General features: G+C 44.0%; 1 protein-coding gene across 1 annotated transcript in view; it reads left to right on the top strand.

Annotated features, from left to right (window-relative positions):
- Positions 1-1442: 1442 nt before the first annotated feature.
- The window catches only part of PRICKLE1 (prickle planar cell polarity protein 1), a 61421-nt gene continuing 36294 nt past the window's right edge, over positions 1443-26569 (top strand). The window contains exon 1 of the mRNA XM_066591733.1: positions 1443-1558. The gene's annotated coding sequence lies outside the window, so the exon portion shown is untranslated. The remainder of the gene's footprint in view (positions 1559-26569) is intronic.

Genomic DNA, 26569 nt, shown 5'->3' on the forward strand with positions numbered 1-26569 from the left:
GGCCACCATGCCTCCATTAGAACCCACGCTATCTCACTATTAACTAAAAGCTCTTGCACACTCGCGATGTTCTCACTATGTTTTCAGTGGGGCCGATGCTGCTGCCGCCAGCCCCACTGAAAACAAGGTGAAACCCCTGGATGAAGGAATGCCCTGCTGCAGCTGTCACGGCTGCAGCAGGGGAATCTCCATCTTCTCCCATTGCTTTCAATGGGGCTGGCGCTGCTGCAAACCGCCCCATTGAAAACAATGGGCGATATTGCAAAAAAAAAAGGACATGCTGCAATTTTTTTTCTTGCAGCATCGCAGGAGTGAAAACATTGCAAATGAGAATGAAACCATTGAAATTCATTGGTTTCATAATCATGCGTTTTCACTCACTTTCGCAGTGGGAGAAAATCGCACGATTTTCTCGCCAGTGTAAAAGCGCCCCAAATAAAATCCCAGAGGTGAGGGAAAAAACGTACAAAGACATAACTTACAGAAAAAGAAGCCAAAAGTGCATCACCTGATAGTGCAGGGCAGGATTACTATTTGCCCAGCAGAAAATAAAACATATAGAGGTAAAAACAGATGAAACACTGCTGACATCTGTAAGACTGGCTGCAGGCGAATATATAAAAACATGTCCGTAATGTGGATCCATATTGCGGATGTGTTTCAAAAGACATTACCTTTGTATGTCATTAATTTCTCATCTGTAGTTGACTCCGTATTTTTATTATTTTCTACCAATCCGTATTTGTCGAACACAAAATAATACAAATATGGAGACAAACACACCCAAAAAATAGCTCATACTGGGTTTTCAAAATGTGGACGTAAAGAATACATCCGTGTGATTACTCCTATAGACTTACATTAGCCCTAAACACATACCTCTCTAAAAAGTGGCCTTTCAGGTCTATAACAGGGACCTGCATCACAAACTTACAACATACCTGCCTGAAACTGGCCAACTACCAGTGGTACTCAGGAGAACTACAAGTAACTCAATGCAGCAAGTCAATTCCACGACTTTTCAAGTAGAAGAACTCTGAACCTACACTTGGAACATTCCACAAGATGTAACCTAGGTGGCTTCTACTGGGATTTCATCACTGTGTTTGATCTAGAAGGACGAGTCTCCTTCCTGCTCCTTCGCGTGGGGGCATTCCGTTCTCGCCGTACATAAGAAGGTAATTAGGAGTCTTGCACCGCTGCACTCCGGCGACATTCCTGGAGGTGACCGCACGGTGACAAGTCTGCACTGGGCTCACAGCCCCCGCACTGTTCGGACGGCACCCCCTGCAGGGACGCGGAGAGCTGCGGGAGACCTGACTGCGTTGGGTCTCCTATCAGTCTGCGCGCTGATTGGCTGAGAGCCGTGCGCCGCAGCCAATGAGCGGCGAGGAGAGCCCTGTCATGTTAGCAGTGTGGGGAGCGGGCGCACACTAGTAGTAGTCAGTGAGAGCTCACCTACGGCGGGGATAGCAGTGCGCCTCAGCCGGCTGGAGACTAGGAGCCCGGGCGCCACGGCATCAATGTGCCGCTGACAGGACGCTACCGACGGGGAGCGGTAAGTACTCGCTAGTTACCGCCTCACTTCTAGGAATGCGCTTTTTACAGGTCCCGTAACTGTTGTCGGTGCTGGTGCTGCTGCTGCCGGTGCTAGTGAACGGCTGCTGCCTGCGGGGGGATGCGGGAGGAATGTCCGCCACCCCGAGCTTCTGTCACCGAGACCCCAGCAGACCCTCACCCGGCTACTTCAGTTTGGGCACCAGTTGCTACATTAACCCTTCACTCCGGAGAGTCCCGCGGTATGTTGCTCTGCAGCTCCCCCTGCTGGCCGCACGTGGATACAGCGCTCCTGCCTGAGTTGTCCGCCCGGGCTGTATAGAATGAGTGGTGCGATCGGCTGCTGTGGGTCTGGAGTGACTAGTTTATGGCCGGCGGGGCACAAGGCTGTTCTCCCGGGGCTGCAGCCTCCAGTGATAAGCAGAGACTGGAGCTGCTGATCTTACAGCAAATAAATCGCATTTCCTTAGGGAAGCGGGGGCTGATTTCTTAAAAGGTTCAAGGCTGAAGAATGTGGATTGTTTTATTGTACTTGGCTGTCATTCTTCTATATGGCCAAGTTGTGTGAAAACGCTCAGAAATCAATGTAATCCCGTGTCCTGGAAACGTGTCGGAGGGAATGAGCTGGAAAATCCTCTCTTGTTGGAAACTCTTTTTCCCCAAGGAGATATAAAGGAGACATAAGTCTCTAGAAGACTCGCGGTAATGCTGGGCTGGAGCCCCTCTAGATAGGAAAAGCAGATGCCGCAGAAGCGCGGCCGGCGCGGAGCAGACCATTGTGTGAACCGGAGGCGCCGCATCTCATCGCATAGGAAGGCGCAGCGCAACTTATTTTGTTACTCTAAAAGGTACCTTTACACTAGGTGACTATGGACTGAATTCAGATGTGACTCTTGTGATCGTACAAGACCGCTGCGCAATTGTCGTCTGCGGGAGAGAATGGAGTAGCTACGTCGCGTGATGCCATGCAGACTGGGTGCCCTTTTATATGGGCCGATAAACTGTTCAGATTTCCGCATCCAGCGAGAATCCAAACGATTATCGTTCTGTCTAAATGCGTGCCCCGACTAAACGGCGAACAAGAATTCGTTTGGTTCCTGCATGCATAAAACTGAACAACTGATCGGCCCGTGTAAACAGATAGTCGTTAACCTATGAATGACTGCCTGCTTACTGTCAATAGAGGCGGGCTAAAACGATCTGCGACCCACTTCGCTTCCATTCACTAGTGGTGATCATGCCTGTGCCAAGGCTCTGGTACATTCATTCCTGGGATGACCTGTTGGGCTTCTGCAACCAGGTTGTACCGTGTAATAGGGCTCTTCTAGATATCCGTTATCGCTGGAGTAATTATTAGATCGAGTGATCTGCGTAAGAAGTGTAAACGCCTGCAGCGATATTGTTGATTATTGTGGATTGGATCTTTCATGCAGATCTAAAAAAATGGTTTATCTGCTGCAAATCCCTTGGTGTATGGAGACATTGTAACAACTTGCTGAATAGAAAGCAGCGCCAGGCTGACTAGAGGCTTGTGGGTATGTTCAAATAAATGATTAAAACGCTACATGAAGCGAAAATATGCGATTTCTGCGTCATCACTGGTTGCTCGTTCTAATGTATCTTGTGGTGTGAAAGGACGCTTGCGTCACGAGTGCTGTCCGTGCTTGGTCATCCGGTAATGTTGGTTATCTCCACGGTACGGCTGTTCCTTCTATGCTCTACACCGGATCGATAGTCATTCTCTAAATGGCGCGGATTGTTCCTGTCTTCATTCACAATAAATGGGAGTCGCTCAAAAATTGAGCAGCTCCTGTTTACACGGCCCAACACTTTGGTTTTAAGCTCTGCTAAAAACCACTCGACTCTTGACAGGTGAGCGATTCTTTGCTTAGTACCCTGTCGGTGTTCACAGAACGATTCTCGCCCAAATTCGCCTCTCTTGCAAGAATTCAGTCCATAATCGCCTTGTGTAAAGGTACCTTTTTAGAGTGACAAAATAATCTAAAATCTACTTTTTGTTCTAATAGGGTACCAAAGTTTTTGGGGGCTGCTCCCTTGTGAAGAGCGAGTAGAGCCTCCCAGCTGAGTGCTGCTTTGTATCTCTGGCTGTATTGTGTGTTGATTGGATCCAGCCTCCCCAATTATAGATAACTATCTGAGCGTTCTATGATGTTTATGCACATTGTGACCTCTCAGTGGGGATAATGCATTTTAATTCCTTTATTGATTTTCGCTTAGCGCTAGTGAAGTCTTGGAACAACATGATTGATTATAAGCCAGAGGAGTAAGGAGGGGCAGCAGGGGTGGATGTGCGCCATTCTCTCGATGTGTTCTGCTTCCCATTGCTCTCAACGTCTGAAACTTGTACATACCAGTACAATACTTGTGCTTCTTTCTCCGGGTGTACAGAATGTGGGACCACTTCCAGACGTATGTATCTAGAACAGTACTATGTGCAGGCTTGATTCTGTATCTGCATACGTGACTTCAGTGGGGTTTTAGTGCAGAGAGCTTCCATCTGTCTCTTTAGCAGGCCAATGTTATAAAAGGGTGTGAGTTTCAGAGCGTTTGCCCAAATGAGACTCCAGATGTGGGAATTCAGCTGTTCTCTCACTTTGGTGACAACTGGTCCAATCCCAATAAGCTTTTGCTTTCACCATTTTCTTTAACTAGGTGTCAATGTTTCAGCCCCTTGCCATTGTAAAGAAAATCTACTAGCCCACTGGGAGACCTCAACCTCGTTTGGCCATCTTTATTACATATAGGCAGACACTACTTTTTAAATTGCTATATAGTTGGAGACTTTAGGGATCTTGCCTTTCAGAGCCCACTTCCTTGGGATTATAGTACTTGTAGTGGATTTTGGGACTTGTCTGCCTGTGAAGAGAACTGTGGGATGAGAATGATTGAGTCTACTCTCTTAAGCAATATTTACTCTTGCTGGAGGTATTAAACAGGGACCATTAATCATCCTGTCATGCCTGGTTCAATTTAGTCTACAGTGTACTCTGGTGACTATCTTTGCCCCGTGGACAGATCTGTCATTATACCTCTGCTGGGGGTCTGATGGAAGAGGATGTGGGTGATGCTACAGTGATTCTGCAATCAGGCCCAGAGCCAGGAAACGCTAGAAGGGTTTTCTTGATGGGTTTTGTGGGATGAGAGGCTGGCTAGGTAGGGCTGGGACATATGTTACATCATCTTTAACACATTTAGATACATGAATTGTATCAACCTTCACATTTAGAAACTCTTGATATGACATGATGCTTTTTTTTAGTGGCTGGTAGAGAACCCTGGAAGTAGCTGGTTGCACAGCAATGCTATCCACATTTTTCCTGTCTATGGTTTCTAGTGTCTGTTCTTAGGGTTGAACCAAGCAGTGTTTAAAGGACTCTGTTAAGGGGGGGTGAAGCAATTTATATACCTCCAGTGACAGATGCAATCTGTTCTGCTACAGAAAGCCTAGACAAGGAAAACAGTTTATCACGTTTTTATAATCTGATGTATAGGAAGCTGGTGTGTTTTTGTTTTTTTTTATTCTTTTCTTTTTTTTAAAGATCATAATAGGAATTGAGTTTTTCTGAACAAGCATCATCCACACAAGGAGGAATATAATTCTGTATGGTTAATAGTTGCGTTATTAAGATTAGAGGCAGATGTTTGTTTAGAAAGTCTGTTCTCAGCAATGTCCCATAGGGAACAGGGCTGAGACGTAAACCTTCATTAGTCTGTGACTTCTGTACTCTTTGGGCTTGTGTTCATAGCGAAGGTAATTATTTATGGCAAATTCCCTAGTAGCAGCCAGAGCAGTCCTGGCTAATCATGGGGCCTTTTGCAATCCCACATATTTTGTTTTACTCCTTTTTAGGACTATGAATTCTTCGTCGTGAAATGTTCATGTCAGCAGAAATGTAACGAGTGAACGTGTGAATGTCGTGGGGATGGCTGCACCAAAGTTTTTTGGATCTGAGATCAACAAGTGTTGATCTAAGATCAAGTAGAAAAACGTTGTCCCGCATGGTTTAGTCGTGATCTTGGTTCAAATCTAGGTTTAATTTGATCCCCCGATATTTTGGTGGCTCAAAGTAGATTAATTTAGTTTAGCAGCCGAAATCCGAGACAGCAGACTAGACTGATAGGCTTTCCCTGGGTGGTGAAGTTACACCCACATTTCCTGCTGGTAGCAGCATATTATTACAGTCGCTATGAATGCTGGGAAGATCACCTAACTACAGTTGCCAATCTCGGTGCGTGATGTACTTTTTTTAAGGTTCAACCTTTTGATCACAGATCAAGTGAACTTGGTTTTGCAAGTCTTAAATCAAAAAGTATTGGTTGAACAGCTGATCAGTTTAACTAAACCTGGATCGGCAGCATGGTTGGTGTAACCGGCCCTTAGTGCCATGTAAGGCTGCCTGTCCACGGGCGTTTTAGAATTGTGTTCCCCGCAGTGATAATCCAGCCACAGGGAATGCAATGCACGCTATGGAAAGCCCCCCCCCCCCCCCCAGTCCGCGAGTGGAGAATTATAGCGATTCTCCGCTTGCGGCCGGCAATTCGCAGCGTGCTGCGAATTGCCTCGATTCTCTGCGGTCAGCCTATCTGTCAGATCTGCCTGCTGGCTCCTGCTCCTGGGTGGCGGCTCCTATGGCGGTGATTCGCCGTGGGATTTCGCAATGCTCGTGGACAGGAGGCCTAATTCAGAGAGCACATAGCTTGCTGCCCTTATAACTATCTGCTAGCTGACAGCATTCCTAATGATTATTAATATTGGGTCTGGGAACAGCTGAGACCAACATGTGCCCAAATATTTATTAATACTTTTCCTGTTATCTTCTAATTGTTTCAGAAATTCAGAGACCAAATGTATTTTCTATCCATATTTGTTTTGATACTAGACAGTAGAGACCACTGATGGATACTATGGTGACAAGCAGCATTTCTTTCAGACAGATGTGTAATCGTGCACAAATGTACAGTCATTGTAAAACACCCCCAAAAAAATCAAGCACCTAGAAGGAGTTGTAGGAAGTAAATGAAACTTGTTATGTGTGATTGTAAGATTGATAGAAGTGCTTGCAATGTCTGAGCAAATAGATAATTTATTGCAGAAAACTGAAAACGTGAAGGGAGACTTTAGTACCCCCTTGGGCCGCCTCTGGCTTGGGTGCAAGATGTGATACGGGCAGGCATAGAGGCTCTAGTACCCATATGTATCACCTCTGGCTTGGATACAAGATGTGACATGGACAGGCATGGAGGCTGTAGTACCCAGTTGTACCCCTCTAGCTTGGATGCAAGATGTGATACGGGCAGCATGGAGGCTCTAGTACCCTATTGGGCTGCATCTGGCTTGAATGTAAGATGTGATACGGGCAGCATGGAGGCTCTAGTACTCTATTGGGCCGCCTCTAGCTTGGATACAAGAGGTGATACGGGCAGCATGGAGGCTCTAGTACTCTATTGGGCCGCCTCTAGCTTGGATACAAGATGTGATACGGGCAGCATGGAGGCTCTAGTACTCTATTGGGCTGCCTCTAGCTTGGATACAAGATGTGATACGGGCAGCATGGAGGCTCTAGTACTCTATTGGGCCGCCTCTAGCTTGGATACAAGATGTGATACGGGCAGCATGGAGGCTTTAGTACTCTATTGGGCCGCCTCTAGCTTGGATACAAGATGTGATACGGGCAGCATGGAGGCTTTAGTACTCTATTGGGCCGCCTCTAGCTTGGATACAAGATGTGATACGGGTGGGCATGGAGACTCTAGTACCCTCTAGGTCTGCCATTAGCTTGGATGAAAGATGTGATATGGCTGGCATGGAGGCACACAGGTTCTGTGTGGTATCCTGCGACATATCGCTCCACATTTGCTTTAATTGAGCTTCTAGATCAGGGGCGCCCAATAGGTGATGTGTTCTGGATTTTCTCAGTATTGCACAGATGTAATTCTTTTCAGTGCCTCAGACATTGGCACATGTGTCCTTTTACTATAGGATATCCTAAAAATATGACCTGTTTGGGCCCTTGAAGCCTGGAATTGTCCACCTCTGCTCTAGATCATACAAACTCATAGGCTGTCGAAATTTACATTCTAGATGGTTCCATACATGTACTATTGGCGATAAATCTGACAACCAGCCAGGCCACAGAAGTGTGACAATGTTGTCTAAACATTCCTGTGACATGCTTCTTGTGTGCGGCCGAGCATTATCCTGCTGGAAAATGCCTCTTGGAAGCCGCCATGAGAGGAACACATGTGACTGCAGGATGTTCTGAACATATCGCTGAGCTGTCATTGTCCCTCGTACCACTACTAGGAGTGACCAACTGTCATATGTAATGGCCTGCCAAGACCATCACACTAGCAATGGGGTCAGTGTGCCGCTTAACAGAAAAGACAAGATTGTCCAAACTAAACCTGGATGCGTGACTGAAGACAACCCAGTTCCATTCTATGCAGCCCAGTTTTGTTCATGACACCACTGCAAACGGAGGAGACACTGGGTGGTTTTCAACAAGTAATGGGTTCTGTGAGACCAAATGTCCTTCAGCCAAGCACTTGGAAATGATTCCCACAGACACAGAGGCCTGTAACGGTGATGCCATCTGTCTTTGGATGTCGGACAACAGAACAGTTGAAGCTGCTCGTGCTTGTCCTCTACTGGTGATCTGTCGATGACGTCCCGAGCCCGGTCGGCCCTCACACATCCACTATCAGTCTGGTCAGAAAAGCCCAAGTTGTGGGCAGTTTGTCGATACGACCATCCAGCTTCTCACATTCCAATAATACATCACTCTTGGACTCTTAACGTGGTGAAATCACTTCTATTGCACCATAGTGGCCAACAAGCTCTACATGGGCAGAATAAGAGGTCACAAGCAGCCTCTGAAAGCCACCTTATAAGTCAAGTGTGGAACCACCTTTAGGGCCTCGGATGGCAAGATTGTTCATCAAATCACACCACAACTCTAGTTATTTGCATATCCGCCAAAGATGTAACTACATGTCAATTTTTGCAGCAAAATGGCAACTCCTTCTTGGTGCCGATTTACTTATTTTTTTTTTTGGATTGTATATAACTTGGACAAGGTTTAGCCAAAGTTTTGAAAAAAATGAAACTGCCTTATGAGCAATAGTATGTCTGCACATATATTTGTAAAGACTTCAGTGACCTAATGCATAGGATATATGATATATCGATGTTAACCTCCATAATTTTGAATATAGTTTTCTTCACGATGGTATCGGACAAGAGTAAAGGCCAGTTCACATCATCGTTGGAGGCTTGACTTGGAACCTCGTCTCTGAGTTCTGTTTTAAAAAGGAAACAAAAAAAAAAATGCTGGAATCCTGGCTGGAAACCAAACGTCCAATCAGTGGGGTCCGTTCACTGCTAGTTGATTCTGGCGTATAGTGGTTCTGTTTGGGCGCTCAGTGTTGCTCCATTGTGGAGCAGGAAAGCTGAACCCAAAAGCGCCAATGTGAAGGAGTCCTTAGACTGACAGCAATACTGGTTGTGTGTTCAAGTTTACCCACGTATGGATGACTCCTTCAGAAGTTTACCATTCTGTTAGCTCTATCACTAAGAGCTCGTTCACACGAGCGCTGTTGGTGCGAAGTATAGGCGTGTGAAAAGATCACAGCTATACTGCGATAAAGATCGTGTGACCAAATGAATTCCAGCTATTTGAAGATGCGTGATGTGTCTACCAGCTCCCATAGAAGTCTATGGAAAGCTCGCATCAAAGAGAGGTCAGATCCTATCTTTTCTTGCACCACGGGCCTTTGCTGTGAGTTTGCCGCTCATGTCCTATCTTTAATAGGTACGAGCTTTTTGCGCAACCAAAATACCCTCATGTGAACGCTTCTATAGGAAACCATTGGTTATAATAGAAGAGCTTTCTCTGTGCACGTCTCTAATGCGTGCAAACAGCGCTCATGTGAACGAGGCCTAAAGGTGCCTTTACATGAAACTTCTGTCAGGTGTATAAGTGCCTAACAGCCACCCAACTGACTTATTGCTTCACACAGAAGCGATGGTCATCTATAGAGCATGGAGGCAGAGCGGACTGGAGATCTCTTCTGGCCGCTCACCCATTTACTGAAAACAGGAGTCGCTCATAGAAGAATGACTGCATAGTGGACCAATAGTGGCTTGGTTTTTAGGTGAGCTAATCATCAAGTGAGCGATTTCTCGCTCAGTGCCTTGTTGGTGGCCACATGTACATGGCACCCCCATCGCCATTTGTTTTCAGCGATAATCACATATGGCAGATAGTGCACTGCGCCCGATGGCGTACCTCATGATCTTACTTACCATGTCATGCGCAGCGTGACTTTTGTGTTTTTGTTTTTTTTTCTTTAGATTCTCCGCTCTCTCATAGCGGGGGTGCATTTGTATCGTCCCCCATATGCAATGTACTGCATATGGACAGTGTTGCATACGCAACCCATACAAAAATATAGGGCAGTCCCTGCGTGATAAGAAGTGAAATAGATCATGCTGCAATATTTTTCACACACGTATCTATACACTAATCTAAAAAGCATCAATGAAAGTCCATGTACTTTCATTGACTCTATTCACCACGCGGCCGTTCATCGCATGTGTATTATGTGCCACAATCGCGGTCGTGTGAATGAGTCCTAATTCAGATTATACTCCTCCGATATTTGAGTGGACCTGTTTGCCAAATGACTGACAATTATGTTGGCATAAATTGTTGACAAGTTTATTGTGTATATTATCTAGAAAGTATTGTTTTCTGTCTGTGCCGTCTGGATTTACTAGCTCTTATCTTTGATTGTGTGTGTGCATCAGTAAGGGCTGGTTAGACACCATTTACACTGACAGATGATTGGTCAAAAGTCGCTCAAACGATAGTTTGAGTGACACTTTTGAGCAATCTTCTTTGCATAGTTTATAGTAGCTAAGTAGCTACTAAAGAGCTATGCACAGGCAGAGCGGGATGCCACCGCTATCACCCGGCGAACAATACTGCTGTTCTCCATAAGCAAACAGCTGTATTGTTCTCCGCGATTACAGCTGGTGTCCTGCTGAACTACCAGCGGGACACGGGCTGTAAGAATCTTATCAGTGCTGCCAACTGTGATAACAGCCTGCACCGCTGATAAGAGGCCATTGCTTAATTCAAGAAAACTAAAACGACTCGTGCACAAAAACTGCACAATGTCTGCATTTAGACACAACGGTTATCACTCAAAAGACTGCTTTAAGTGACTTTTGACCGAAAATCATTGTGTCTAAATGGGCCTTAGATGCCATTAATCCAATAGCAGCCTCCGGGGTTAAGTGGTGCAGATACCATTGTTCTAATATTAGTTGTAGATACTGCTGTCAGTCATTTACAGCTATAGTAATATCGTAGCACACGGAGCATCCCACGATGGAGTGCTTGTATAGCCACTATCTGAAGGTCTGACTATAATGTAAACCCCGCTGTAACAAATGTCAGGCTGGATCTTTAGATTAGTCTACAGTAGTATAATATTTACAGGCTGGAATCCAACTAAAACTGGTCACATCTCAGGAACGGGATTACAATTGTGAAAAGATTGTTTAAAAGGAATTTGGCGTTTATGGTTAATTAAAAGTTGTTTTAGCAGCTCTACACATTGGGGCAGATGTATAAAGACTGGCAATGAAACGTCAGTCTAAAAGGAGAAATTGTTGGTGTGACTTGTGCGAAATGTATTAAAAGGCACATGCCTCTTCATAAACTTGGCTCACTTGGGGCTGGCACCTTCTGACTGACGTTATTCCTTCTGCACCTACAGCCATCTCCCCAAAAAAGCTTTTTTTGTATACTAGTGGTAATCATATTGGATTAAGGTTCACATTTCTATACTGTAGGAAACGTTACTGTTCTGGGTTGCCAGTTTAATAAAACCAGTCTAGTTTGGAGTGCAGCGTTATTCGTGGAATGGGACTCCTACTCTCCCATCCGCCCTATAAAGAAGACTGCAGTCCATTATATCCCTACATTGCTGTGTCCCAAAAGTCATAACCTAAGCAAAAAAAAAAAGGGCATTGCTCGAAACCCTCCAGTGCCCATCTCTCAATAGACTGCATTATGTAATGCACGGTTTATCCTAGTATAATCATAGAGCCAGCCCTTGTGTGATTATAAGCCCTGCGGTGTCTGCTACATAATTAATGCCTTTATGCACCGGGAGCAGATCATTACTTCAGCTGGGACTGGTTTACCCCCTATCAAAACAATGTCACCTGACTTGGTCATTTAAAACGTATAAGCAATCCAGTAATTGATGTTACTGTTTAACAATAATCGAATGTTCAATAAATGTGCACGATTCTAAACCTGGCTCAACCACCATAGGAAAGTATGCCGCGTGATAAAATGTCATATTGACCACACCATTTCAGATTATACATCAAGGGCTTGCACTTCAGTGACCAAAAAGGAATCTGCTACCTTATGCCCCTTTCACACGAGCTGATTCTCATTTTAATGGGCGCACAAGCGAGTGATGTCCTGGGTAACTCATTCGCACTTGTGCGCATTGTTTAGATGGGCAGATCGTTGCTGAGAGTCGATCACTTCTCGGTCAGAGCTCGTATTTCTATGTGAAGCATCAAGCGGGAAGCGTTTAGACGTGACGAAATCAAACGAACTGCTGATGGGTTTTCATGCCGGCTGAAACTACGACCACGAAGTGCACAATTCTCGCTAGTCATTCAGTCATTAGCTCGCGTTTAGAAGTTACGATAATCACTTACTTTCGTTACTTTGAGCAAATTTTGAACGCCCATTGTTGAACGTAAACGGGCAGTTACAAATAAGGAGTTCCCAACAGATTCTTTATTGCATCTATGTGTCGATCATCAACTTCAGTGGACAATGGATTTGACATGCCCAGTTTTCATTTGCTCCAACGTTTGCTGTTGAAGGAAAGTCATGAGGTCTCTATGCGCAGTACTTTTCATACATCCCACCAAAATCTGCGGGGTCCATTGGAATTAATGTAGCATATGGGCTGCTTTAGAAATCCTGGTCAACACAAAGGAATGACTTCAAGGCTCATGTAATGCTCTGTTTCCAAGATCTGTTTGGGTATTGGTGATCACCCCATGTTATATAGTCTATTCTCTATAGTTTGTTGCAGATTATGTCCAGTGTTTGCTTGTTTTTGTAGATTGTTTTGCAGTCTTTTCTTTATTTTAACTTTTTAGTGGTTTTATGTTTAAAGGAAAAAAGTGATCACATCCTTGGCCGGCCAAGCATGTCTTCCTGTATTCTGAGTTTATTGGTGGAGGCGGCAGATCAAAAACTGTGTGTTGTTTCAGTTGTTTTTGTTTTAAAGTGCCACCATTTCTAAGATCTCGTCTGACTTCCGTCACCTGAACAGTTTCTTCAGTTTTGATGTTCTGGAAGCATGATGTAGTAAATGGGAAATGTTATGTTTGCAGATGTCTACAAGGCAGTAACAGAACTAAATGACGCCTAAGAGCCCAGGAGACAATACACCTAGACATCTGCCGCTTCCTCCTAACTTTATGGGTTGTTTTATGGTTTATCTATGGGATGTCTTATTGTGGGATGCTAAAGTGAAACTGGCGCCTGGCATGGTCTAACTGGCTTCCAAATTCCACAATATCTTGCCCATCCCAGATTGTTAGGAATTACAGGAGGTAAAAAGTGGTAGATTAAAGAAAAGACATAGAATCAGCAAGGTTGACTGCAAAACGGCCAACACTCTACAGTCACAATTCCACTGACTCTCTATATATAATTTATATATATATTTTTTCTCTTTACTCCTCGCCTGAGCAAGCTCTTTGAGTGTGCTGGGAGTCGGCACTTAAATGTGTCAAGTGGGAGTTCCCCACTGCTCACTATATGGGTGACAATGGATTCGATTTGACAGTCTGGTGTCACCTATTCACAGTGAGTGGTGGGGAGCCATCCGTTTTGACACCTTGAGTTAAGGCCCATTTACACAGAGCGATGATCACTCAAAAATCACTCAAACGTCAGTTTGAGGGACAGCTTTGAGCGATCATTTTGCATAAACAATCAAGTAGCTACTCAGCTACTTAATAGCAATTTAGTGTGCAAATGAAGCCTTAGCTAAATGAAGCCTTAGCTGCAAATGAAGCCCAAGGGCTCTTATCTGCATTCAGTTCCTTTGTTCTCCGACGGGAAACAATACTATCGGCACTACCCGTGGAGAACTCCTGATAAGGCCAAACGTTGATTTTTAGGTTGGACTGAATTTAACGATCAGCTAGCAGTGCCCGAAAAGTGCACGATGGCCGCGCGTTTAGACACAACGATTATCGCTCAAATGATTGCTTTTTAGCTCATTTCTCCGTGTAAATGGGCCATTAGCCGGGAGCACTACAATGAAGAGTTCATCCAGGAAAAGGTGAATATTTAAAGAAAAAGGCAAAATGGGAATAATATGTGGGGCTGTGGATCTAAAGTGTTGCAGCCAACCCTGTTGATTCTATGCCATGACTGGTGCCCTTTTGGTTTAAGTTCACATGGGGTGCAAACACTACAAAATTTCTGCTGCTGCAAATTCCACAGCATTTCTGCATTAAAAGCTCTTGTCAAAATCTACACGGTAGGTGCAGATTTTTACCAGGAATCGGCAGTGTCTGCAGCTGATTTTAGTAGCTATATTTCTTGCCCTCACCTCCGAATACATGGTGCTGTCAGCTCACCCTGGCACAGACCCCTTGGCAGCCTCTATTGAGCGTTGGTCCGGTGATTCCACTTCCGCATCTGCAGGCAGCATGTTGTATAGCAAGAAGAGCCGAGCAGGTCGATCGGTTTTGTAGGAAAAGAGGAGTATAACTTGTCATGTATTCATTTAAATCCCTGCTTGCTGTGATTAGGAGTCCAGTGGGCGGTCCTATGACTGCAGAGAGATGCTGAAACTGTTGATCACTGTATATGACTGCCGATTGGACTCCTAAACATAGACCAGGGATCTAGTTTTGTGGTATAATATTCGGTATATCTATCTCCTCCTCCAGCACTATAACGGGCTGCCCACTGCTCTGTATGTACAACAGTATAGGTTCCCTGAAATAATTGCGAAACGATGAAAACCCTCCCAAAGTGCGTATGCTTGTATGATCCATAATATTGGTGTGTCTGAACTTTTATTTTGTGCAGATGTTTTTCTCTCTCCGCTGCCTTTGTTATCTGAAGCAAATATCCTGTAGATCACAATTATGTTCATTTGACTTTAGCAACAATTCTGTTTGAAATGCTTCCAGTTACACTCATTATTGGCAGCGCAAGACAGCTGCAAGCCAAAAGCGTTTTCAAGTGTTCCCTGCTAGACTGATTGCTTTAGAGTTTAATAAAGTCTGTTGTAAGGTTCCCTCTGATGTATTTTACCACACTTTTTTTTTTCTCTTTTAAGCAGATGACCTGTATAGAGTGTTTCTATTACATAATGTGGGCATGGTGCCCATTTTTGTAAACTGTTGGCACTGCCCAGAAGGTGCAGTAGTGAGAAAGTAGTCATGGTAAAAAACTGACTAAAGAAGAAAATCTGCTACATTACTCAACTCTCTGCCTGAGGGTTAAAGGCAGACCCCATGGTGATTCACTTTTTTTTTTTCCCCTGTGGCATCTAGGGTGAGAAATAGTTTTGTCAATTAAGGACTCTAGTTTGTAGTGTAGTTGAGTCCAAGGTACTTCTGACAAGTTTAGGGGGTTACTGAAGTTAAACTTTAAGATGTTAAATGTATAGAGAAATTATGTTGACTCTTGTCGCCATTTACATCAAAATTGTTTAATCTGGCAATATTTAGGCATAAAAAAAAAGTAAAAAAGAAAAAGCTACGTGTTTAATGGTGGTCGTGGGTGTAGTGACTCATTCTCCAATTGACAGAAATATCCTTACTAAGGCCCTATTTACACAGGATGACCGTTGTCTAAACGAGTGCACGAGCACGGACGTCGCCACTAAGGTCGTTGGCGCTTATGCAGAGCAATTGGGCTGATCAAGTTCACCGCTGAATTGTGGGCTTCTCACTCAGAGCTTCACCTTCCTTGTGAATCGGGGAATGTTTGCACAGCGAAAAGCCAGCGATCCAGTGTTTTGTTTTTTTGTTTTTTTGTTTTTGCTGAGAAGTGAACGAATAGTAAATAACTTTTTTTGCACTGACCTGGGATGATTTTTGAGTGGTGATTACTCCGTGTAAAGGGCCCTCAAGTTTTCTTAGTATGATGGTTGGTTCAAGGTTTTCACAGATATAACTATCAGCAGATTGTTTGGCTCAAGCGCATGCAGGAGGAAATATTCGGCTACCAAACAGGAAAAATTCATCCTGTTGAATCCCTGTTTCTGCAACGATCAGTAAGCAACTGCCAGTGAATGACATGATCAATGGCTACTTTTTAACTTGGTGACCTCCATTAACAGACGTCTAGTGTCAGTGTGCCCCACTTCACAACTTCTCTTTTGAATTCTTTGTAAAATGTTCTCCTTCATTAAGGTCGCTTGTTGAAAGGTCAGACTGTAATGGTTCTTGCACACGGAACAATCGTCATGCACGTAAGTGCCCAGTGATTATTGCTCCTGTGCTCGCCCTGTGAATGGAGGTGGAGCGTGCCAGAGATCTCTTCAGCCGCCCACCTCCATTCGTACTAAACAGGCTGTTGTTCGTAGATGGGCATCTAGATTTGACTTGATTTTATGTCTCTGCACAAATAATTTGTTTACTTATCATTCATAGTTTTATCATTCGTTTTATACTGAATGATTGTTTAGATGTGCATGATCTAGTGAGAATCTGAACGATAATTGTGTAAAAGGGCCCTGAGACTGGGAGCTAAGCTCTGTCACTGCCATGTTGTAAGCTGGCAGGAAACCTCCAGTACCCGGCCAATTATTTATGGCTGCAGCTTCTCTTTCGCCTATGGTAAAGTCTCGACTTAATCCGGAGGCGTGAAGTGTTACTCCAGGAATATGCTAGGGCTTATTTGTAACCTGAGGCTAATGGTAGTTAAGGCCCATTTACACACACAGATATCTTTCAAAAGATTGAAATATCAGTCATCGTTTTGCATAAAGTACTAATGGGCACTAATTGCTATTCATACTTTATTATCTTCATTTCCATGCAAATGAGCTTCTGGGAGCTGTTATAGAACTCAGCAGGAAGTCTGAGCTCTGTAACTAGCTCCATTGTTCAGCCACAGGCTCCCCGTGGAGAATTCAGCACCATAGACAGCAGACACAGCCTGCAGTCCTGCTTATCAGCTGTTCTTCTGGTAGGGCTGTAACAATGTTATCAGCTGTAATCAGCTCTCTGCGGCAGAACACAGCTTGCGGTCCTGCTCATCAGCTGTTGTGCTCAAAGACTGTTTTCAAGCAAAACTGAAAACCATTGTTCGGCTGAACAGTGAAAGATGGGCACATTTAGACACAACGATTATCGGTCAAAAGATAGCTTTTGAGCGAATTGTGAGTGATAATCATTGTCTAAATGGACCTTTTTATAGTCTTGAGTAAAGGTCCATTTGCACACACAGATGATCACTCAACATTTGTCAAAAACTGACAGTTTTGAGCGATCATTTTGCATTCCCTACTAATGGGCTAATCAGACCATTAGTAGCTAACTAGTTTCATTTCATAGAATCATAGAGTGGTAGATTTGGAAGAGACCGCCAGAGTCATCTGGTCGAACCCCCTGCTCAGTGCAGGATTTACTAAATCATCCCAGACAGATATTTGTCCAGCCTTTGTTTGAAGACTTCCATTGAAGGAGAACTCACCACCTCCTGTGGTAACCTGTTCCACTCATTGATCACCCTCACTGTCAGAAAGTTTTTTTCTAATATCTAATTTATGTCTCCCCCTTTCAGTTTCATCCCATTGCTTCTAGTCTTTCCTTGTACAAATGAGAATAGGGCTGATCCCGCTGCACTGTGACAACCCTTCAGATATTTGTAAACAGCTATTAAGTCTCCTCTCAGACTTCTCTTCTGCAAGCTAAACATTCCCAGATCCTTTAACCGTTCTCCATAGCACATGATTTGCAGACCGCTCACCATCTTGGTAACTCTTCTCTGAATTTGCTCCAGTTTGTCTGTCTTTTTTTTTTTTAAGTGCTAGACAACAAGGAAAAAAAAACCTGATGCTCCAGTGGTATGGAAAGAAAGGATGACTTACTTTGTAGGGGTGCCTGGTCCGCGGCCCCCCTTAATCCCAGATGACATGTAGTATAGACAGATGATAGAGATGTTCTCAAAGGTTCCAAAGTGACGGTTTATTCAAGGTATGCACCGCTTTTCGGCTTAAAAGCAGCCTTTATCAAGCATGCTGTGTGCAAGTTCTGTGTTCATCCATCCTGGTTTCTTTAAATGCTTCCCATTCTTCCTTCCTTTAGGATTGTTAACGATTGTGCTTTAAGAATCTAATTTCACAATATTTCCCAACCTTCTTGGACATTTCTGTCCTTAAGAACATCCAGCCATTGGATTCTTTCTATCCTCTTTCTGAGTCCATTAAAATCTGCCTTTCTGAAATCCAACCTTCAGGTCTGAGTTTTCTCAGGTCTTCCTGCCCTTTTTATCCAAAATTCAAGGATAGCATAATCACTGCCTCCTAAGGTCCCAGCCACTAGTACTTCCTCAACCATTCCCTCCCCGTTGGTAAGAATTAGGTCCAAGATAGCAGATCCCCTTGTTTTCTCTTCTACCTTTTGGAAGATAAAGTTGTCAGCCAAGAGCAGATAAGAATTTGTTGTATCCATTACTTTTACCTGAGAGAGATTCCCAACAAATGTCTGGATAGTTAAAATCTTCCATAATCACTATGTCATGCTTTTTGGAGAGCTTGGCCATCTGATGTAGAAACAGTTCATCAATATCTTCTTCTTGTCCAGGTGGCCTATAGTAAATGCCTATAATAGTGTCCTTTCTGTTGTTCTCTCCTTGTATTCTTACCCAAACAGTTTCTACAGAACTCCCATTGCATGTATTTAGAGAACAGCGGATGGTCTGCTCTCTAAATTCATCACTACTATTTTCCAGCGGGATAGCAGCTGAAAGAATGTCATCAGCGCTGCCCACAGAGCACTCGGCGTGCGGTCCCCCTTATCAGTCCCGATGGATTTTAAGTTGAACTCAGCGATGGACGAAAAGTGCACAATGAGCACACATTTACACACCACTATTACTGCTTTTCAACTATACTCGTTATGTAAAAGGGCCTTAAAGCAAGGATAACACTCATACAAAGACCAGCAAATGGTGTTGGCCAAAGTTTAAACTATACTCCCTGTGTCTCGCCTTAGGAGAAGGCAAATTGGTACTTGTAGTCTTTGTTTACTGAAGTTTAATACAAGAGAGAAGCGCAGGACAAACCCATCTGTACCTTCCATCCAGCCCCCTGCAGTGTGTTTATTGGTGACTGGTTTATTACGGCCTGTGTAGTTTATAGCAGAATTCCAAATGGCACTTTTGTCTTCTCAATAAGTATATTGCAAACAAATGTTAAATTGTAATTATTGCAGTTGTAAAGCACGACTTTTATGCACATTAAGATGTTAATTTCTGCAACATAATGATTAAAATTCAGAATAAATAACAGGTTAAATGTTGGGTAATGGAGAAAGCTGTTCTCTTAGCTTCATACATATGATTATGTAGTGGCTGTATTTCCTTATGTCCCGGCTGGGTCTTCTGTGGTGGTGGCTTCTGAGCAGGACGCTGTAAGGTTTTTGCTTCCGTCTTCAGCCACTTTAAGACGTTCCAAAAAATTCTGGAAGAAATCTGTTGTGACTGTTTTGTCATATCAGTTAGTTGTTTCTTGTTAAATTTTTAACCTGGGTATATGGTGCAGGATTCAACCTCTTACAATATACCAGGAGCAAACTGGGTCCTTGTCTGTTAGTCATGGCCGAAGACCCGGAGGAGAAGGCAGAAGCAGTTATAATCTGTCTTTGCAGCTCAATGAGCGCTATGTAGTGAATAGAGAAAGTAGAAGTGCCACTTCTGCTATTTGACTTGGTGATTGCCAGGTGCCACTGGCATGGCAGAACTACAGGGTCTTGGTAGACCCAGATCACCTCTGCCAGTGACTACTGTCCCTACAGAGGATGTGTTGCCCTGTTTACGGTCTGAACTGGATGGACATTATTGTCTTTCAGCCTAACATACTATGTTACTATGTAATTGGGTTCTCCTATGGAAAAGTGAAGGAAGTGAGTGACCCCCAGAAGTCTTGTATGACGTCATGGGGAACATAGATGCTAAAATAAAATTGTTATACAAAGTGTGTTAAAATAAAAATAAAAATTCTGTGAAAATTCATAAAAATATAGCACTATGTCACGGAAAAAAAAACACAGCAAAAATAATTTTTGGTAGCTAAAATTTCCTTTTATAACCAAAACCCACTGGTCCTTAGGGGGTTAAGTAATAGGACCAGGGCTATTTCTGAAGTAGATATAAGGTGGACTTGAACGGTTTAAGTTTTTTCCCCTCTTACAGCTGGCCAGACATATTTTGGTTCTAGCGAATGTGTGATTCACTGTTAACAGCTGCAGAGCCTTTAGCCATTTCTAGAGGCCTAGCATTACCATCCCACTGCAGGAATGCTGGTTTTCTACTTAGGATAACATAAGGAAAGCAGTCCTGGATGAGGGAATGTTCCGCTCTGAAACCTTAAACAAGCGGTGTGTCCCCGTAGCTCTTCAGCTTATCTAGATCACACAAAAAGATGCTAAATGCAAAGGTCTAACAGGCTGTATACAGTTCAAAGCCTACATGGTAGGTTTGTTAGGATACATTTACTTAAAGGGATATTCTCAGGTCAGACTCCTATGGTCAAGCCACAGGATAGGCCATAGAAGTCCGGTACTGATCCCACCTCTAGGAACCACACTGGTCTTCTGTTTTGCTCTGCGCAACAACCGACCCGGCTGTACGAGGCGATCGGGACTATAGAAACTATTTGAAGGTCTTCCCATATACTGTTTCCGTAACTCCACAAGCTCTGCTATGCTGTTTGCATAACTTCCATTGACTTCTATGAGAGTTTCCGGAATGGTGTAGCGCAGTCGTTCTTGGCTGTCTTCATAATCCCAGCTAGCTTCTATAGAGCGATGTTGAAGTTCAGTGAATACTTGGATTCGCCATTCTCAAGCATTATTTCTTAGAACTCTGTTGTACTCTCGCTGTTATTTCTCAGTTAATTATAGATAAATTGGTAACGGGGTGTTAACCCTTTTTGCTCTGTAGAGGTTTGTGTGACCCTACACTGTTACCACTGATTTGATAGCGTGAGACTGTGTGAGAACCCACCCCAAACTGGTAACGCCCAATTGTCAATTTAGGCTATGTCTGCATGGTGATTTTTGCCACGACCAGTTGCATGACCAAAGATTGTAGTGTGGCCCTTTCATATAAGGATGTGAATGATCTTGGGTTGTGGCTAACAAGTTACAGTGACCCAATCGCAGAAAATCCAGAAGGATTGGATTCCTTGCAATTGTTGGCTCGCAGAAACTTGTGAGCCCAAGCTGACTTCATTCACATCTTCTGGGTTACGATGACACAGGACTACATTGTGCTGCTGTCAGTTGCCTTATACATAGTCATATTTTTCTAGGAGAGATAACTGAGGAACGAAGCAGCATAGATCTAAGGAAATATTCTTCAGAAATGTTACTTTGTAAAGAATACAAGTATGTACTACAACAAGGCTGTCAGGAGAGGTGATGGGTTCTCTTTAGGCTGGGCTCACAAGGGATTGAATTGCTGCGGACTTTCTGCATGCATTTTTAAACCTGGGCCTGAGCAGCAAACTGGACGAGAATTGCAAAAATCTTGTTCACACAACGCTGACTGTCTACTCCGGAAACCTACATGCAGCATGGAATTCAGAGACATGCAGGTGTCATGGCAGCCGGGCTCCTTCTGAAAGGCCCCAGGGCTGTCATGGCAGAATGCCTATCAAGCCATCCCTGTGGGGTGGCTGGATAGACTGCCTGTCAGAATGCAGTATGATGTAATGTACTGTGTCTTAGGCTGCGTTCACACAGGGCGGATTTGTCCCGAAAATTCTGTGCAGAATTTTGCTGCGACAAATCCTCCTGCGGCCTCTAATCCCGGTATTAGCCAGCCATGTGGACGAGATCTGCCAGAAGTATCGTCCACACAGACGGCCAATCCGTCGTGGCAAAGTTGGCAGAAGCCGGCGCTGCGGCACGGATTCCTTGGCATATCTAATTTTTTTTTTTTTTTTTTTTTGCAGCTGTGCAGCTCTGTTTGAGTGCTGGCTACAATGGAAAAACGTGCAGCCAAGTCGCTCCAAAACCCACAGCTAAGTGCCACGGATTTTGAAGCTGCGCTTTCTCGGCGGAAATCTTGCGGTTTTTCGCTGCGGCAAAACCGTGAGATTTCTGGCGGGATTCCGCCCTGTGAGAACCCAATCTAAGATTACCAATGCATACTAATGTACATAGTGTATCAGGTTTTTAGAGAAGCAATTCAGCTATCCTTGTCCAGGACTGGAGGGTCCCTTTTAAAAACCCCATTCATGTGTAGTACTGGGTACTATTGTATCTTGACGCCACCAGGAAGTCCTGGTGGAGTCAAGATTGATAGGGGGCTGACGCGCCCTGTACGTGAGTAGCTGGAGAGTTGGGCTGGCTGCAGGTCCTGCCAACCCAGTAAGGTAATGCTGCAGCTGCAATCCAGCCCGGCCTGCATCTCCGTTCCTTCCCGGCCCCCGCTCCAGCTGAAAGCCCCTTCCCCTCTGGTGGGCCAGAAGGCTACACCCCGCTCTGTGTAGAAGCGCACAGGGGGGGGGGGGTCGTCATGAGGGAACGCACAGTTAAGTGGCTTTGCCAGCAAAGCCGCTTCCCCCATCCCCCAGGTGTCTTTTACATAGTGATTGGCTACAGGGAGGACACAGCATCGGGGTTCCACAATCTGACAGAGGTTGTCAATCTACAGCAGCGCGCTACACCTTCTGACATGCGTCCCCCGCACACTGCTTTAGGAGAGCAGGGAGCCAACATCATTGGGGGGCTTAGAGTTGTAGGCACCAGCTGCAGACAGCAGAAGGAGGACAGCTGGGAGCCCACAGCAGCAGGGCTGGGGGACAGGTGGTGAGCTGCGGTAACAGCGCTGGAGCAGAGCGGCGGCTAACACACACAGACGCCTGCTCACTCACTCACTACGGCGCTTCCAGCATTAATGCTGTTTTGCTCCTTGCAGGACCTTCACCTCTTGAGCCAATCGGGAGCTAGGGGTGTGACAGGGACATTCCTCCTGTCAAACCCCTAGCTTCCGGTGGCATCCATAGTACTGTACTTTGTCGAATCTTGGTGTGCGTGCCGCAGCCAAAGTTCTGCAACAGTTATGTGATGTGTGAACAGATCCTAAAGCCTCTTTTACACGAGACAATGATTGTGAACAAGAGTTCATTCGAATACTCCTGTCCCCTATCGTTGCCCTAAAGGAACTGGTCAGTGAGCAGCCGATAAATGTACAAACAAAATCTAAAGAAATCTTGTTCTTGACAGCACATCTCGCTATCTGAACGGGGGATGTGCTGACAACACTATTAAAGTGAGCTTGGGATGAATGAAGGATCATCATCCTTTGTGGAAGGCGAGGTAAACAAGCACAGATCTTAATGCTTATAGCTGGTTCGGTTACATGGCCTCTAAGCTCCTACGCAGGCCTATGTGCCCCCATGGTTACCGACTGCAAGCCATCCCTATGGTCTTGCAGGTTTTCCTATCCATTTGCGCCTTCCCTTTTTTTTCCCCCTCTTGCAGCCTTGAAAAGCCTCAGTTATATTTCCTTTATAAAATAAGATCTGGTTTCTATAATGTACTTTGAAGACTATTTAACAGTTTTGGCTCTTTATCGCCGTGTTTACACAGAAACATCTCTTATAGCAATTATAAAGCTGCAATGGATTTATGTGACAGAAAAGCACTAAACCAGTTCATCACAAGTGTTTTCCTTTGGGCCCCCTCGCATGTTTTGCTTATACATTTTTCACTTTTTTTTTTAGTTCTTATTAAGGTGGTGAAGAAGAATATGTCGTACTTTGACAAATGTTTGACTGCGAAGCTCTGATTCTGACGTGAGACTTGACGTCTGGATATTGTACAACATGGAAATGTTTAAATGGAAAAGTTTTTACCGTCTTCTTGGAGGCACAGAGGTGGCATTCATATGCTGTGAAGGACATGTTAAAGAGATGCTTGTACATGTAGCTTCCTCCAAAAAATGTGACTACTTGTAGTATATAGCCGCTAGATATTTAATCTATGAAACTGCTGGATGAGCCCAAAAGGAAGAAAATAACAGTGACTGACTCATTCCCAGAGGGCCCGTATGGTGGCAGGGTGATACCGGTACTATGCAATATTTTGGGGATGGCCTCATTATTTTATAGGTGGTGGTAATGCACATATTTAATGCAGTTGAAAGGGAGAATTTGTTTCAACTTTTTTTAAGTTTTAAAACTAATATTTAAGCTAGGCATGGATGTGAGATTTGTATTGGTGAATACCACTGACCTTTTGGGAGGATTTGTGTAGTGTCAGGCCTAACCCTCCCTTTGTAATTTTAAGGAAAACCTAAAAGGACAGATTTTAAGCCATCAAATTATAGAGTCTTCACTTCCTAGAAATAGCGTAACTATTCAATTGAGCAAGGAAGCGTTGTAACTTCTGCTGAGATGTGTAAGATAGTCTGCCTGCTTTAGCCAGTTTAACAGAACCTGATGGGAATTCATTTTTTTGGAAGACAAAATTGGCGATCCTCTACAGTGAATATAAAAAGTCTACAAGTTACGGTAGCAGAAGAACAGCCCCAAAGCATAATGCTGCCTCCACCATCTTCACTGTGGGTACGGTGGTCTTTTACTTATGCGCAGTGTTGGATTTGTACCGAACACCTTTTGGAAACCATAACACGTTGTCCCACACGCTTTTGATTGACTTGATGTAGGTTTTGGCAAAACATAGTCAGTCTTGGATGTTTTTCTTTTGTAAGAAAAGGTTTCAGTCCCCCCCCCCCCCCCCCCCCCCCCCACACACACACACACACACACCTCACTCACTCACTCGCGCACACACACACACACACACCACACACACAGTGGTTGTCACACGATGGTTGTCACATGCGCTACACAACCATCACTGCTAGAAATTCCTGCAGCTCCTTTAATGTTACTGTCGGCCTCTTGGCATCCAGACCAATTTTCCTCTGGTATTTTCACCAATTTTTGAGGAATATCCAGTTCTTGGTAATGTCGCTGTTGTGCCAAATGTAATCCACTTCTTGATGAGCGTCTTCACTGTGTTCCATGATATGCGTAATCCTTTGGAAACTTTTTGGTCCCCTTCTCCTGACTGATGCCTTTCCTCAATCCGATCCCTTTGATGTGTTGTAATCTCCAACTAAGAAAATATCAGGAAAATCCTACTAGAACAGCTGAACTTGGTATAAATCGTAATCCCTGTAAATAATTACATGTTAAATGTGATTTTGTAAGTTCTGAACACAACCACATCCACAAATATAAGGTGGTGCTCACACTTAACGCGACCACGTTTTGGTTTTGTTTTTATTAATCCACCCTAAAAGATGGCAGTTTGTTTTTAAAAGGAATTGGACAAATAATGGGTCACATTGAAGGTTGAAATCTAAAAAATGACAAAAACCTGGCCCCTTAACAGGGGTGTGTGGACTCTTTATATCCACTGTTTATATTTTCTCTCCATCCCTCTAAGTAATGGTATCAGAGATACTAAGTGTTTTGCAGAGCCAAATATTAAGGTGTGTTGGTTACAACGGCTGTCCAAACAACTTTCTATGTTTTCTATTGACCGTGTCCAGCTTTTGGAATGGTCTTTGTAAAGCAAGGGTGAAAAAGTGTTACTAAAACTCTTCAGTATTTTTTTTCCTGTAAATTAAGAACCTGAAAGTGAAATGTAGAACTTCTGAGTTTGTGTTCTACCATTTATCTCCTTCTCTAACTTTACATTCCTCAGCTGTTGACTTCCAATGCTGGGCAATTACTGTTCGAAGGAAAAAAGCTAATGTGTGTTTTCTTCCTCTGTGCTTATCTATCCATCTAGACCTCAGTGAGGTCACAGCAAAGTAGCCAGCATGAGGTAGCCTTTGGGTACACCATTTAATTATATTCAACAAAGGATAATGAATTACAGCTTTCTGCATTAATGACCTTCAGCATATTGTTGGCCTTTGCTGGTGACTGCTTGACGTTACAATCCATTTCCCTTACTGTTGTAGCTGATGGCACAACAATGATGCATGCCCAGATAGGGTCACTGGTTCCTTCACCCCTTTAGTTTTTGTATATAGATTTCTTTGTTTCAGATGAAAGAGATAAATTGCATTTAACTCATTTGACACTAGGTGGCGTAACTCAACTTTTTCTGTAAAGTGGATGAAAAACACTTGGTAAAAAGATGGTTTTCTTGTTTGTCTGCGTTCTCATAGAGCAGAAATTACCAAGGTCATCCTTTTTGGCATGAAACACATGGAATAATGCGGGTGTTATAAAAGTATGAGCCCTGAACAGCCAAACCTAAATATTAAGATGCTCTACATAAACACATCTTATATATACTGTGTAAGCATTCTCTATACTGTTGGGAAGGATCCTGCCAATGGCAATTGGCTTTATGATCCTCAGATATCTGCCATTGGGGGGAGAGTTAGCCCAACATATATTAGATCACCTAAGCCCACCAAAATCTGCTAGTTGAGCCATTATACATCGAATGTTTATAGCCAGCTTAAGGACTCCTTCACACTGTGCTGTCTTCTGATCTTAAGCAGTTCTGGAGTGCCCATAGCTCCCATTTACTAATACAAAGTACACCTCGGCTTCACTGGGGAGGTGGCTACGCTTGCTTGCTGCTTTCTCCATTAAAGTCTGAGTTATGGGAAGAGCACTCTGCTTGTTCTGTAGCTATTAGCTCTTG

Source organism: Eleutherodactylus coqui, chromosome 2 (genome assembly GCF_035609145.1).
Source record: "Eleutherodactylus coqui strain aEleCoq1 chromosome 2, aEleCoq1.hap1, whole genome shotgun sequence".
NCBI classification, from domain to species: domain Eukaryota; kingdom Metazoa; phylum Chordata; class Amphibia; order Anura; family Eleutherodactylidae; genus Eleutherodactylus; species Eleutherodactylus coqui.